Consider the following 10,959-nt stretch of genomic DNA (forward strand, 5'->3'; position numbering starts at 1 on the left):
GAGCCCCGCTCGCCGCGCCGCGCCGCGCCGCGCCGCGCCGCTCCGCGCCGCTCCGCCTCCTTCCCCCCGGGCAAGCCGTTCACTCGGCACCCCCAAGTGTGGCGGCGGCGGCACGGTCCGATGCTCAGAGTCACGGGCCTGTCGGTCTGTCGGCGCGGGAATAGTGGCCCGGTTCCGGGGGCTGTGATCGGGAGTGGAGTGGCTCCGTAGAAAGGGGACCCCGCTCACTGTCACATGGGAGACTTCAGCAGTTGGACCGCAGCTCCACCGCCTCCTTCCAGCCCCCAGGATCTGCGCGAGTGAGACGCCCCGCCCCCGGCCCCGCCCCTCCGCTGCCGCGCGGCCCCACGGGAATAGTAGTTCTCGGTCGCGGAGCCAACTTGCGCTCCGTTCTGATTACGTGGGCCGGACGGGCCGGATGAAACTACTCCTCCCAGCATGCATCGCGCGACGAGCAACCCATGAGGGTTTTTTTTTTTTTCCATTCCAAGCACCGGGCAAATCCGAGTATGAGGTCAGGCTTTACTGTGTTTTCTCGCCTCTTTTCTCTCCTACGAGTAAGGGCTGTCTGTTAGCTCCTGTTATTTCTCCCAGTTAGTGTTCAGACGGCCAGCCGACTCCTGGGAAGGAGCATAAATTGTGTGTTGTATGTGGTGGGGTACTAGGGAATAAGTGAGAAAAAGTTTCGGGGCTGTTTCGTATTTATGGAAAAAAAAAACAAAACTCGGGCGATCTGGCGCTCATTAGGCGCTGGGTCGTGCATCTCCATCTCCACGCCCCAGCGGACTTCTGGAGCGTGGCAGGCCCTCGGCACACTCGTGTGCCAACCGGTTGACAGGCACCGGGCAGCTTTTCGCCTCTACTGCCCCTGGAGTTCCTTCCAAACGGATCTGAGAGGGGAGGGGTTTAAGATTTAAAGGAAACCCCACTGCTACCGGGTCTTCTGCAGGGCTGCTCCTCCGAAACTTCGCCGCGCTGGCTGTTTCTTGAGCCATACACACGCGTACATGTATGCTTGTGTGTGTCGCGGGTGTGTGTGTGTGTGTGCGCGCGCGCGCGCGCGCGCGCACGGGTACGTGTTTGTGCTCGCGTAAGCCTGTATTCCTGCCTGAGCCTGCGGTGGGCGGGGTGGAAGGATGGGCGTGGCCGTGCCAGCCCGGCACCTCTGCTAATTATTGGACGATTTAGCAATCCCACTGATTAAACAAGAATAATGTATTTCAGGTAGAGGAACTTTGAAAGGAAGCCCTTTTCGACTTAGTCAATTGACTGACAGATTTTTTTTTTTTTTTAAAACTGACATTTACGGAGAAACTCAAAGCTATCCATCCGTGTTACCTGTGAATTTCTATTTTCAGATACAGCAGTGAAAATTAGTGAATACATTTTCGTTGTTTAAAATGCTAATTTTTATCTCGTACATGTTAAATCATAAATTAATACGTTTAATCAATTATTAGAAAATTCTAGGCTCTCCATGCCTTCCCATGGCATTTCTTCCATCTCTGGGACTCCGATTCAGTACACATTAGGCCTCCAACTGTATCCTTTGTGCTTCCTGCCTTCCCTTCAATGACTTTGCTTTGTTTTAAATTTCCTTTGGATTCCCTTAACCTGATCTTAGTCATACATTTTCTGTTTAGGTGTGCCTAATCTGCTCTAAAATTCACCCATGATTTTTGGGCTTTGTTATACTTCTTAGTCTTTAATTCCTTTGTGAGTTTTTTTCTCCAAATCTTAAATGTCACCAATTTTCCAGTCCTCTGACAAAATTTAGAAGTTTGACTTTTTCTTCAATAAGCTTTGCAAGGACAGTGATTTTTTTTTAGACTATGTGTATTCAGTCTGTTTCACTTGTCTATTGTTTCTGGTGACGGTGACTCACACCCGACTCTTCTTCAATTCATTATCTTTGGTCTCCTTTCATTTTATTTGAAAAAAATAATTTGAATTATGCTCCTACAAGAGTAGCTTCATCTTCTTCTCTCTGGTGCTGAAAACCCTTAACTAATTAATGCCCGAGGGCTTAGTAGACAAGTAGATGATACTCTAACTCATACTCCCATTTTGGGGCTGTGGTTCTTGCCCTATCGTGAGTTACTTATTTATTGTAGTGCCAAGACTTGAACCCAGAGCTTTGTGCATGCTAAGTGAATACCCTACAACTGAACTACAATCCCAGCCCAAGAAAGACCTTCTACAATTCCTATCCTTAATGCAGACTGCAGTCCAGCTCTCTGACTAACAAGTGCATAGCTTTGCTCTCCCTGAGTTCTTAAGTTCACTGACACAGACCTAGACACACCCAGAAAGAAGGAATCTCAATTGAGGAATCACCTCCATTGGATTGGTCTGTGGGCCTTCCTGTGGGGGCACTTTCTTTGTTGTTGATTGACATGGGAGAGCCCAGACCACCGTGGATGGTACTATCCATATAGAAGTGGATAGCTGAGGATGCTAGGGAAAGCAAGCCAGTAAGTAGTGTTTCTCTGTGGTTTCTGCTTGAGTTCCTGCCTCAGTCTCCCTGGATGACAGACTGGAATGTGCAAGCCAGGTGAACCTTTTTCCCCAGGTTGCTTTAGGTCGTGGTGTTGATCACAACAGAGAAGCAGCTGCTATACCCGACTGTACCAGTACTGCATCTGTTAAAGCAGCACCCGCATCTTCATACGATCTATAGTTTAACTTTTTGCTCAGCTATATCTGACTTCTACCAGGATTTTATTCTTCTCAATATGAAGTCACTGAATGCTGGAATTTGCTCCGGATACAAAATTATTTGTGGCTAACTATCACAAAACAGTATTCATTAAAAAAGAAATGTAGTGTCACTTAAAATCCCTGGGACCCCAAGTTAAACATACAAATCTAAAGATTTGATGCTAAGATACACATGTGAGTGAGAACTTAACAGTGTTGTCTTTCTGGGTCTGGGTGACTTCACTCAGTGTAACATTTTTCCAGCTCCATCCATCTACCTGCAGATTTCATGAGGTCATTTTTCTTTACAGCTGAATAAAATTCCACTGTAGATAGGCATCATATTTTCGTCATCTCTCATCAGCTGATGAATGTTTAGGCTGTTTCAACATCCTAGCAGCTAAATGAACATGGGTGAATGTGTGGTCACTTAGCAGAAAATAGGGTCCTTGGGATATATGCCCAGGACTGATCTATCTGCTCATAGGGTAGATCTATTTCTAGGTTTTATTTTTGAGAAACCTCCACAGTGGTTTCCACTCTCAACAACAGTGCACGAAGGCCCTTCTCTCCCCACATTCTTGCCAGCTTTGTTGTCCTTTATTTTCTTAAGCCATTCCGACAAGGCTAAGATGAGATCTCCAAGTAGCTTTAAGTTGCATTTCTAGGGCTGAGGATGGTGACCACTTTTAAAGATATTTCTTAGCCATTTTGCATTTCATCTTTTGAGAGCTCTGTTCAGTTCTACATCCCATTTTTTTTTTTAAAAAAAAAACTGGGTTGTTTTTTCTTGGTGTTTAGATTTTTTGAGTTCCTTGTATAGTTCAGACATGCATGTTCTGTCAGATGTTTAGCTGGCAAAGATGCAAAAAGAATTTTTTTTGCACTCATTTTGTAGGCTGCCTCTTCAGTCGGTTAAGTTTTCTTTGTAGTACAAAAGCTTTTTAATTTCATGATGTCCCACTCGTTGATTGTCAGTCGTATTTGCTGGGTGACCAGAGTCTGCAGAGAATAAGTGTTGCTAGAGTGCTCAGCCACAAATGGGATGGGATGTCTGTGTGTGTGTGTGTGTGTGTGTGTGTGTGTGTGTGTGTGTGTGAAAGAGAGAGAGAGAGAAGGAAGGAAGGAAGGAAGGAAGGAAGGAAGGAAGGAAGGAGGGAGGGAGGGAGGAAGGGAGGGAGGGAGGGAAGAAGGGAGGGAGGGAGCTCAGGACCATCTTAGTTGAGCGGGTAGAAAGACTGTAAAAGCCTGAGGTTGGAGAGGATTAACCGTGTTTAACAGTGCCTTCTGTACATGACAGGACCACTGCAGTCAGAGCTCACAGCACCTGTGGTTGCTTGAGCACGACCAGCACCAGATTAAGCCAGATAGCATTCGATCGTGGAAGGTGAAGGGGCTCACAAGCCTCCTCCCCTAACTGAGGCGCTGTGGACAGGTGAAGGCTTCTGAGGGATGGAGAGTCCATTTACTTTAAGGATATGGTTGACATAAGGCTATGTCAACCATGCTGTGGTGCATGGCCCGACCTCTGGGAGTATATGGGGAGCATAAATTGAACCGGGAAGGTTATAAAAAGGAAAAAAGAGAACATGAAGTTGGGGGCGGGGCTAAAGAGGCGAAGCTGGATCTGAAAAGAGTTAAGGGAAAGGATGACAGTTGAATATGATCAAAATACATTGTACGCAATTCTCAAATAATTACTAAAATCCTACCTGCAGTTTTATTTATTTTGAGACAGGGTCTTACTGTATAAATCTTATCTGTCCTGGAATTCACTATGTGGACCAGGATGACCTTGAACTCACAGAGATCCACCTGCCTCTGCCTCCCAAGTGCTGGGATTAAAGACATGTGCCCCTATACCCAATTATAATTTTTTTTTTAAATTTCCCAGTACCAACGCTCAAGATATGGCTCAGAAGTTAAGAGCATTAGCTGCTCTTGCAGAGGTCCTGGGTTCAATTCCCAGCATCCATAGGATGGCTCACAACCATCTGCAATTCCAGTTTCAAGGTATACAGCGCCCTCTTCTGGCCTCTCCTGGCATTGCAAATATGCGGTGCACAGACAATCAAAACACATGCCATCAAAATTGCCATACAGATAAAATAAAAATGAAGAGGGAGGAAAAAAATCTGAAAGACTCAAACCAGGAATTCTTGGAATATTCCATGTGTTTGTTATTTTCCTCACTGCTGTAACAAAATGCCTGACCAAAGCAACTTGAGAAAGATGTGGTGGCATGGATGAAAAATGGGTCATCTATTTGCAGGCTTTAGTCCCTAGTTGACGAATTATTTGGAAAGGATTAGGAGGTGTTGGAGGAGGAGGTGTGTCACTAAGGGACTGCTCTGAGGTATCTGAGGCTCATGCCAGGTCTAGTGTTTCTCCCTGCCTGCTGCCTGTGGATCAGGATGTAAAGCCCTCAGCTACTTCTCAAGCCCCATCCCTGCTTGTGAACCACCGTGCTCCCCGCCATGATGACGATGGACCGACCCTCTGAAACTGTAAACAAGCCCCCCGATGAAATGTTTTTCCCTTTTAAGAGTTGCCTTGGTCACGGCGTCTCTTCACAGCCATAGGGCCGTGAGGAAGTAGAGGTTTATTTTGGCTTACTGTTATAGAGGACGTGCGAGAGGGTAGGGAAGGCGTCTGAAGTCAGGGAGAAGAGCACCATGAATCCTTGTGCTCAGCTCACTTTCCTTTTTTTATTCAGGCCCAGGACCCCAAGCCCTAGAACGGTACCGTTCACAGGTGGGTCTTCCCATTCAATTAACTGGCTCTAGATAACACCTTACAGGCATGTCCTGAGCCTACCCTAATCTAAATAATCCATCACAGCTTTGTCCTCCCGGGAAGTCTACTTCCTATCAAGTTGACCATCAATATTAATCATCATATCTTCCCACTCACAATTCACTTAAATTGAAATCAGGCCCTCTTAAACCCGTCTGCATAGTATTCCAGCAGCTTGGGCTCAGGAGAAACTTCTTGACAAATCTTTTCAGTGCCATAACAAAATGTTGCTTTGTATTGAAGAGCCCTCCCAATTTAACTTTAAAAAAGAAATCTATGCTATGATGCTGTTAACAATTCTCTACATAATCTACTTTTGGAGTCTTCTGACGTAGCCTTATGGTCAAGTCAGGTATGTATAATTGACTCTAATTAAGCCACTTAGAATTATAATGTTCATTATGTGGAGTCAGTAATCAGAGCATTTCAGAGAGGTCCTCCATATCGTGAAAACACGTGCCGGGGAGTTGAATTAAGTCCGATGCCCTGGTTCAGATGCGATTTGTCTCTCCAGATTCGTGTGTTAGAAGCTTGGCCTCCAGTGTGGCAATTGTCAGCACCTGGTGGCACCTTTAGCCTATGGGGACCAGTGAGAGGCCACCAGGACACTGAGAAATTAGCTCTCTTGCCAGTGATCTGTTAGAAAAAGAACAGGACTGCCCTGGTCCCTTTCTTTTGCTTTCTAGATTGTTGTGGAATGGCTCCTGCCATTGTGACGTCATGAGGTCGACCAGAGCAGAGCCAATGCTTGATGTTATGCTCTCAGAGAGCCTTCTAGATAAAGCTTCCTTTATAGGGTACTCAGCCTCCACTATTAGGGAGTGAGCTCCTCCAGAAAGGCATTACTGAGGAGTTAAGTCATTGCTAGAACTATGCTTGAAAACGTGGAAGCTATTTTAGAAATATATATATGGGTAACGTATGGAGCGGAAACGTTTGGAAGGATGCTTAGAAATGGCCTCGAGTGCTGTAAGAGGTTTACATGTGATGCTGGTGAGGAACGGTGGTGAGAAGCCATGCTTGTTACACTGCTCACACTACTGGAAAGGAGTTGACTGCATTGTGTCCACATCCCAATGCTTCGGAAGGCCCGGTGTAAGAGTTACTTTGTTAGGAAAACGTTCAAAGTATCAAAGCATTCAGTAAGGGCCTTATGACTGATTTTGGTCAGATTTACAGTGAGGCATGGGAGCAAAAGGAAACAGGTTTTGAATATGTGCTTTTCCGACACGTTTTCAAACGTGGCAAGGGAGGAGAAAACGCCTAACAGTACAGCTGAGCTACTCCTCATTGAAGATATTAGCACAGAAAAAAGGGAGCAGGCGCTATGTATCCAGCTCAGTGGGAAAGAGTGAGATGGAGCAGCAGAAAGCTGGGAGCCCGCCTTTCCCACCAGGAGCTTGTGCATAGGCTTCTGGGGAGCAGGGAGCGCAGAATGCTTCAGGAATGAGCCTAAGGCCACCTTCCACGTGCTCAAAGCCAGGACCCACTTGGGATCCTGTGTGTCGTGAAGTTCTTGCAAAGTACTGCCACCATGACGCTGTCCCCACTGGGCTGGTTCTAGGCATGTGGAATGTAAGTTATGGCATCATAGCAATTTCCATGGCAATTTCAAAGGAGATCCTGTGAGGCTGGACAGAAGTTTGTCACAGGGTCAGAGCCCCTGAAGAAACTTGTCCACTAGAATGTGTCATGGAGCCCAGGAAGGCAGAGGACTTGGTGGCATTGCAGGGCCGACTTTGTTAAGCCTCAAACATTAACCTACTACCTGAGAGAGAACCCATGCTTAGTTTAGACAAAAGGGAATCTGGAAGGATTAAAGTTACATCAGCTACTTCTAATTTCTGATGAGTTAGTATCTTGAAATAATGTACTCCAGAAGTAAAATGACTTGCCTTTGAGTTACTATACTATGCAAAAAGAATTTAAAAATGTTCTTTAAAAGCTTAGAAGTCATGTCAGGCTGTGGTGGCGCAGGCCTTTAATCCCAGCACTTGGGAGGCAGAGACAGGTGGATCTCTGTGAGTTCGAGGCCAGCCTGGTATACTGAGCGAGATCCAGGACAGGCTCCAAAGCTCCACAGAGAAGCCCTGTCTCAAACAAACAACAAGCTCAGAAATCAGGAGCTGGTGAGGTGAGTCTGAGGTTAGGAACACTTACTGTTCTTCCAGAGGACCTGAGTTGGATTTCCATCACCCACAAGGTGGTTTACAATAGTCTGTAACTTTAGTTCCAGGAGATCTGACGCCCTCTTTTGTCTCTGAGGGCACCAGACATACATGTAGCGCACAGACATATGTGCAGGCAAAACACCCAACATGTAAATAAGTAAATCTTTTTAAGAAGTTACAACGCACTGGCTGTATACAATGACACTTGTCTAAAAGTATTATTACACTTATTTTTTGACATAATAAGAAGACTAATAGAAGGTACTCCTTTTTTTCCAGTTCTCCTGTTCGGACGCAAGGCATTGCTTATGCTAGGCAATCACTCTGCCTCTGAGTTACATCTCTGAACTTTGAGAAGATATTCTTATTGGCTCAGTAAGTAGATAATGTGAGTTTTCTGATTTTCTTGACTTTCCCCGCATGATGCTGAGAGCACCATTCTCGTTCATGCTGAATTCTCTACCAACATTTTGTATAATCCAAGTACTTTTAAAAGTAGGAATGGCCGGGCGGTGGTGGCGCACGCCTTTAATCCCAGCACTCGGGAGGCAGAAGCAGGTGGATCTCTGTGAGTTCGAGGCCAGCCTGGGCTACCAAGTGAGTTCCAGGAGAGGCACAAAGCTACACAGAGAAACCTTGTCTCGAAAAACCAAAAAAAAAAAAAAAAAAAAAAAGTAGGAATGAAGGCCTGGAAAGATGGCTCAGAGGTTAAGAGCACTGGCAGCTCTTCCAGAGGTCCTGAGTTCAATTCCCAGCACCCACATGGTGGCTCACAACCATCTATAATGAGATCTGGGTGCCCTCTTCTGGGGTGTACGAATATATGCAGACAGAACATTGTATACATAATAAACAAATCTTTTTTAAAAAGTAAGAATGAGCTGGGCAGTGGTGGCGCACGCCTTTAATCCCAGCACTCAGGAGGCAGAGCCAGGCGGATCTCTGTGAGTTCGAGGCCAGACTGGTCTACAGAGCGAGATCCAGGACAGGCACCACAATTACACAGAGAAACCCTGTCTTGAAGAAAGAAAAAAAAAAGTAGGATGAAGGAGAGAACGGCCATTAAATAGGTAATTAAGAGTATTCTTTACAATACTCTTAATTTTTTAGAAGACTGATAAAGGAATAGAACAAGACAGTGCTACTTTAGTTTTTTCACAGAGATGAAAATGTTTAGTTTAGTAGAAATGATTTATTGTCCATAATTAGCTTAAAAGCGACCTGTTAACCTAGCAAATAATGTGTTCTGTTGTTGAAATTTTTCACCCAATATTTTAGTCATTGACATTTTGGGGGCCAGTGTCCCGGGACCTACAGAGAATATAAAAACAGAACAGATATTCCCAGTCGTCACGAAACTTTTAAGCAAGAATTCTTTCTACCACACACTCTCCTTTGTAAAGCTCTGTAGAGGTTTTAATTCTATTGAAGTTCACAAGCTTTCTTAGGCAGAGGAAATTTTTATCTGATAAAGAAACTGAGCGTGGTAGACATGCGGCTCCTTACCCACGCTGCCACCTCTCTAGCCTAGACTACTCCAATGCTCCCTTCTGTCCCTGGGGACTTTTTCCTAAGTGGAAGAAGGCAGTGCCACCGCCCAGGTCAGGGCAATTTGGAAATGTCCAAGAATGAACTCCCTCCCACGCTGGCAGCCTTCCTCCAGTACAAGATTGCAGATCATCCGTCTCCCTTGGTTCTTGGGGGGGGGATAACTCCTGCTTTACGCTGGTTCCCAGCATTTTCCCGTGAGACTATGTTCAGGTCGTTAGCCACGGTCGCCGGCTCGATGGCACACCCCTTATTGACCGCTTTCCCCTCTTTGTCTTGCTTCCCCACCTCCCACCGGTGTTTCCTGAATCCCTTAGATAAACGATCTGCACTAAAATCCTTGTCTCGAGGTTCTAAAGGGCGTTTTCCACTCGGTTACTCACCTAATACCTGCCCCTTGGCTAAAATACTTAGTTGAGTGTGTGGGCACATGATTTCAGAAAAGCCAGCTGGAATCCTTCCCAGGGAGTTTTGCCAACCTGGAAGAGGGAGTTTGGGGCTCTCTTTTCTGTTAACGTTTTTCTGTTTTGATCGGGTCCCATTCATTCTACATCCAAACGGACCACCGTCTGGCACAACGCAGAGACTTCACCTTTGTAGAATACTTAGTGAAATAAATTCTTGAAATGTCTTGGCTGCCCACCTGCATAGGTTGTCAGCCGTAGACTTAAATATTATGCAACCCTGTGGTTTTAGCTTACCACAGTGTCGTAGCCTGTGACCTTAGTGAGAAGCAGAGACTCAGGAGCCAGGTTACTTGGGACTTCAACTCTGTCACGTGTCAGTTGTTTGGGCTGTTGTTTATCAGTTCCATTCCAGTCTTATACTCTTGTACACCATGGACTGCTGGTGTCCTCCAAAGCATTTCCATGACTCACTTGTCAATTGATTTCCAGGTCCCCTCTGATAGGAGAATAAAAGGCAAGTGGGAACAGGCGACATTTCCCACTTCCGGCTCCAACAGTCTCAGCGATGCTGTGCTTTTCCACCTTGGCTCTGCCAGTGGCAAGACGCAGGGTGATGGCTGCTGGGCTTCCTGCAAAGCAGATGCCAGAAGCAGTCTGAATAATCTTCCACTAACCCCTCAGAAGCTCTAGATTTGTGGGTCTGGATACCCGTGTTTCACTTTGCTTTTCCTAGGGCTAGGAGAGCGGCTGCTGTTTCTCAACATTGCTATCAAATGTGAGCATCAGTAATTCAAAGTTACCTCTGAGGAACAGCAGCTTCCTCCTCCTTCTCTAACTCTTCCGGTTCTTTCGTCCCGATTCCACCAGTCATCAAGGTCATTGTATTCTCTGAAACATCTAAAGTGACTTTGGTTTTCTTAGTTGAAGCCAGACGGACACTGTGGTCTTGGGCAAGCGCTTGCTCTTGGCCTCAGCAGACTGCTAGAAGATAAAGGTAGCAACAATCCACTTACCCGTCTCCTAGGTGTTTTTATGAGGGTCGAGGGAGCATATGCCCTGAGTGCTTAAAACGGCACAAAGCAAGCACGTTCCTTTGCTCGACAATCGACACGGTGTCGTGCTATTACTAAATGCTTGTAGTGTTGGCCAGATCATACAATCTAAAGTGTGCCCTCGTACATGTGTCACATTGTGCAATTGGCCCTCAACTGCTCTGTCACTGCTATGTATCACCGTCGTTCCTGTGCGCTCCTGGGCCTCTCTCTGCCTTTCATGTTCTTCGTCTCTTCTAAGTGGGCCTGTATAGTGCCCAGGGTCTTCTTGCATGGCTTAGACAT

The 10,959-nt window shown here is 46.0% G+C and overlaps 1 long non-coding RNA gene across 1 annotated transcript; it reads left to right on the forward strand.

The window, feature by feature from the left end:
* The first annotated feature begins 6,942 nt into the window (after positions 1–6,942).
* On the forward strand, positions 6,943–10,448 carry LOC131894386 (uncharacterized). The gene is made up of 3 exons (XR_009374905.1): positions 6,943–7,630; positions 7,947–8,042; positions 10,112–10,448. It is a non-coding gene; the product is annotated as an uncharacterized LOC131894386 (long non-coding RNA).
* The last annotated feature ends 511 nt before the right edge of the window (positions 10,449–10,959 follow it).

This window comes from Peromyscus eremicus, chromosome 17 (assembly GCF_949786415.1).
Source record: "Peromyscus eremicus chromosome 17, PerEre_H2_v1, whole genome shotgun sequence".
Lineage (NCBI taxonomy): Eukaryota > Metazoa > Chordata > Mammalia > Rodentia > Cricetidae > Peromyscus > Peromyscus eremicus.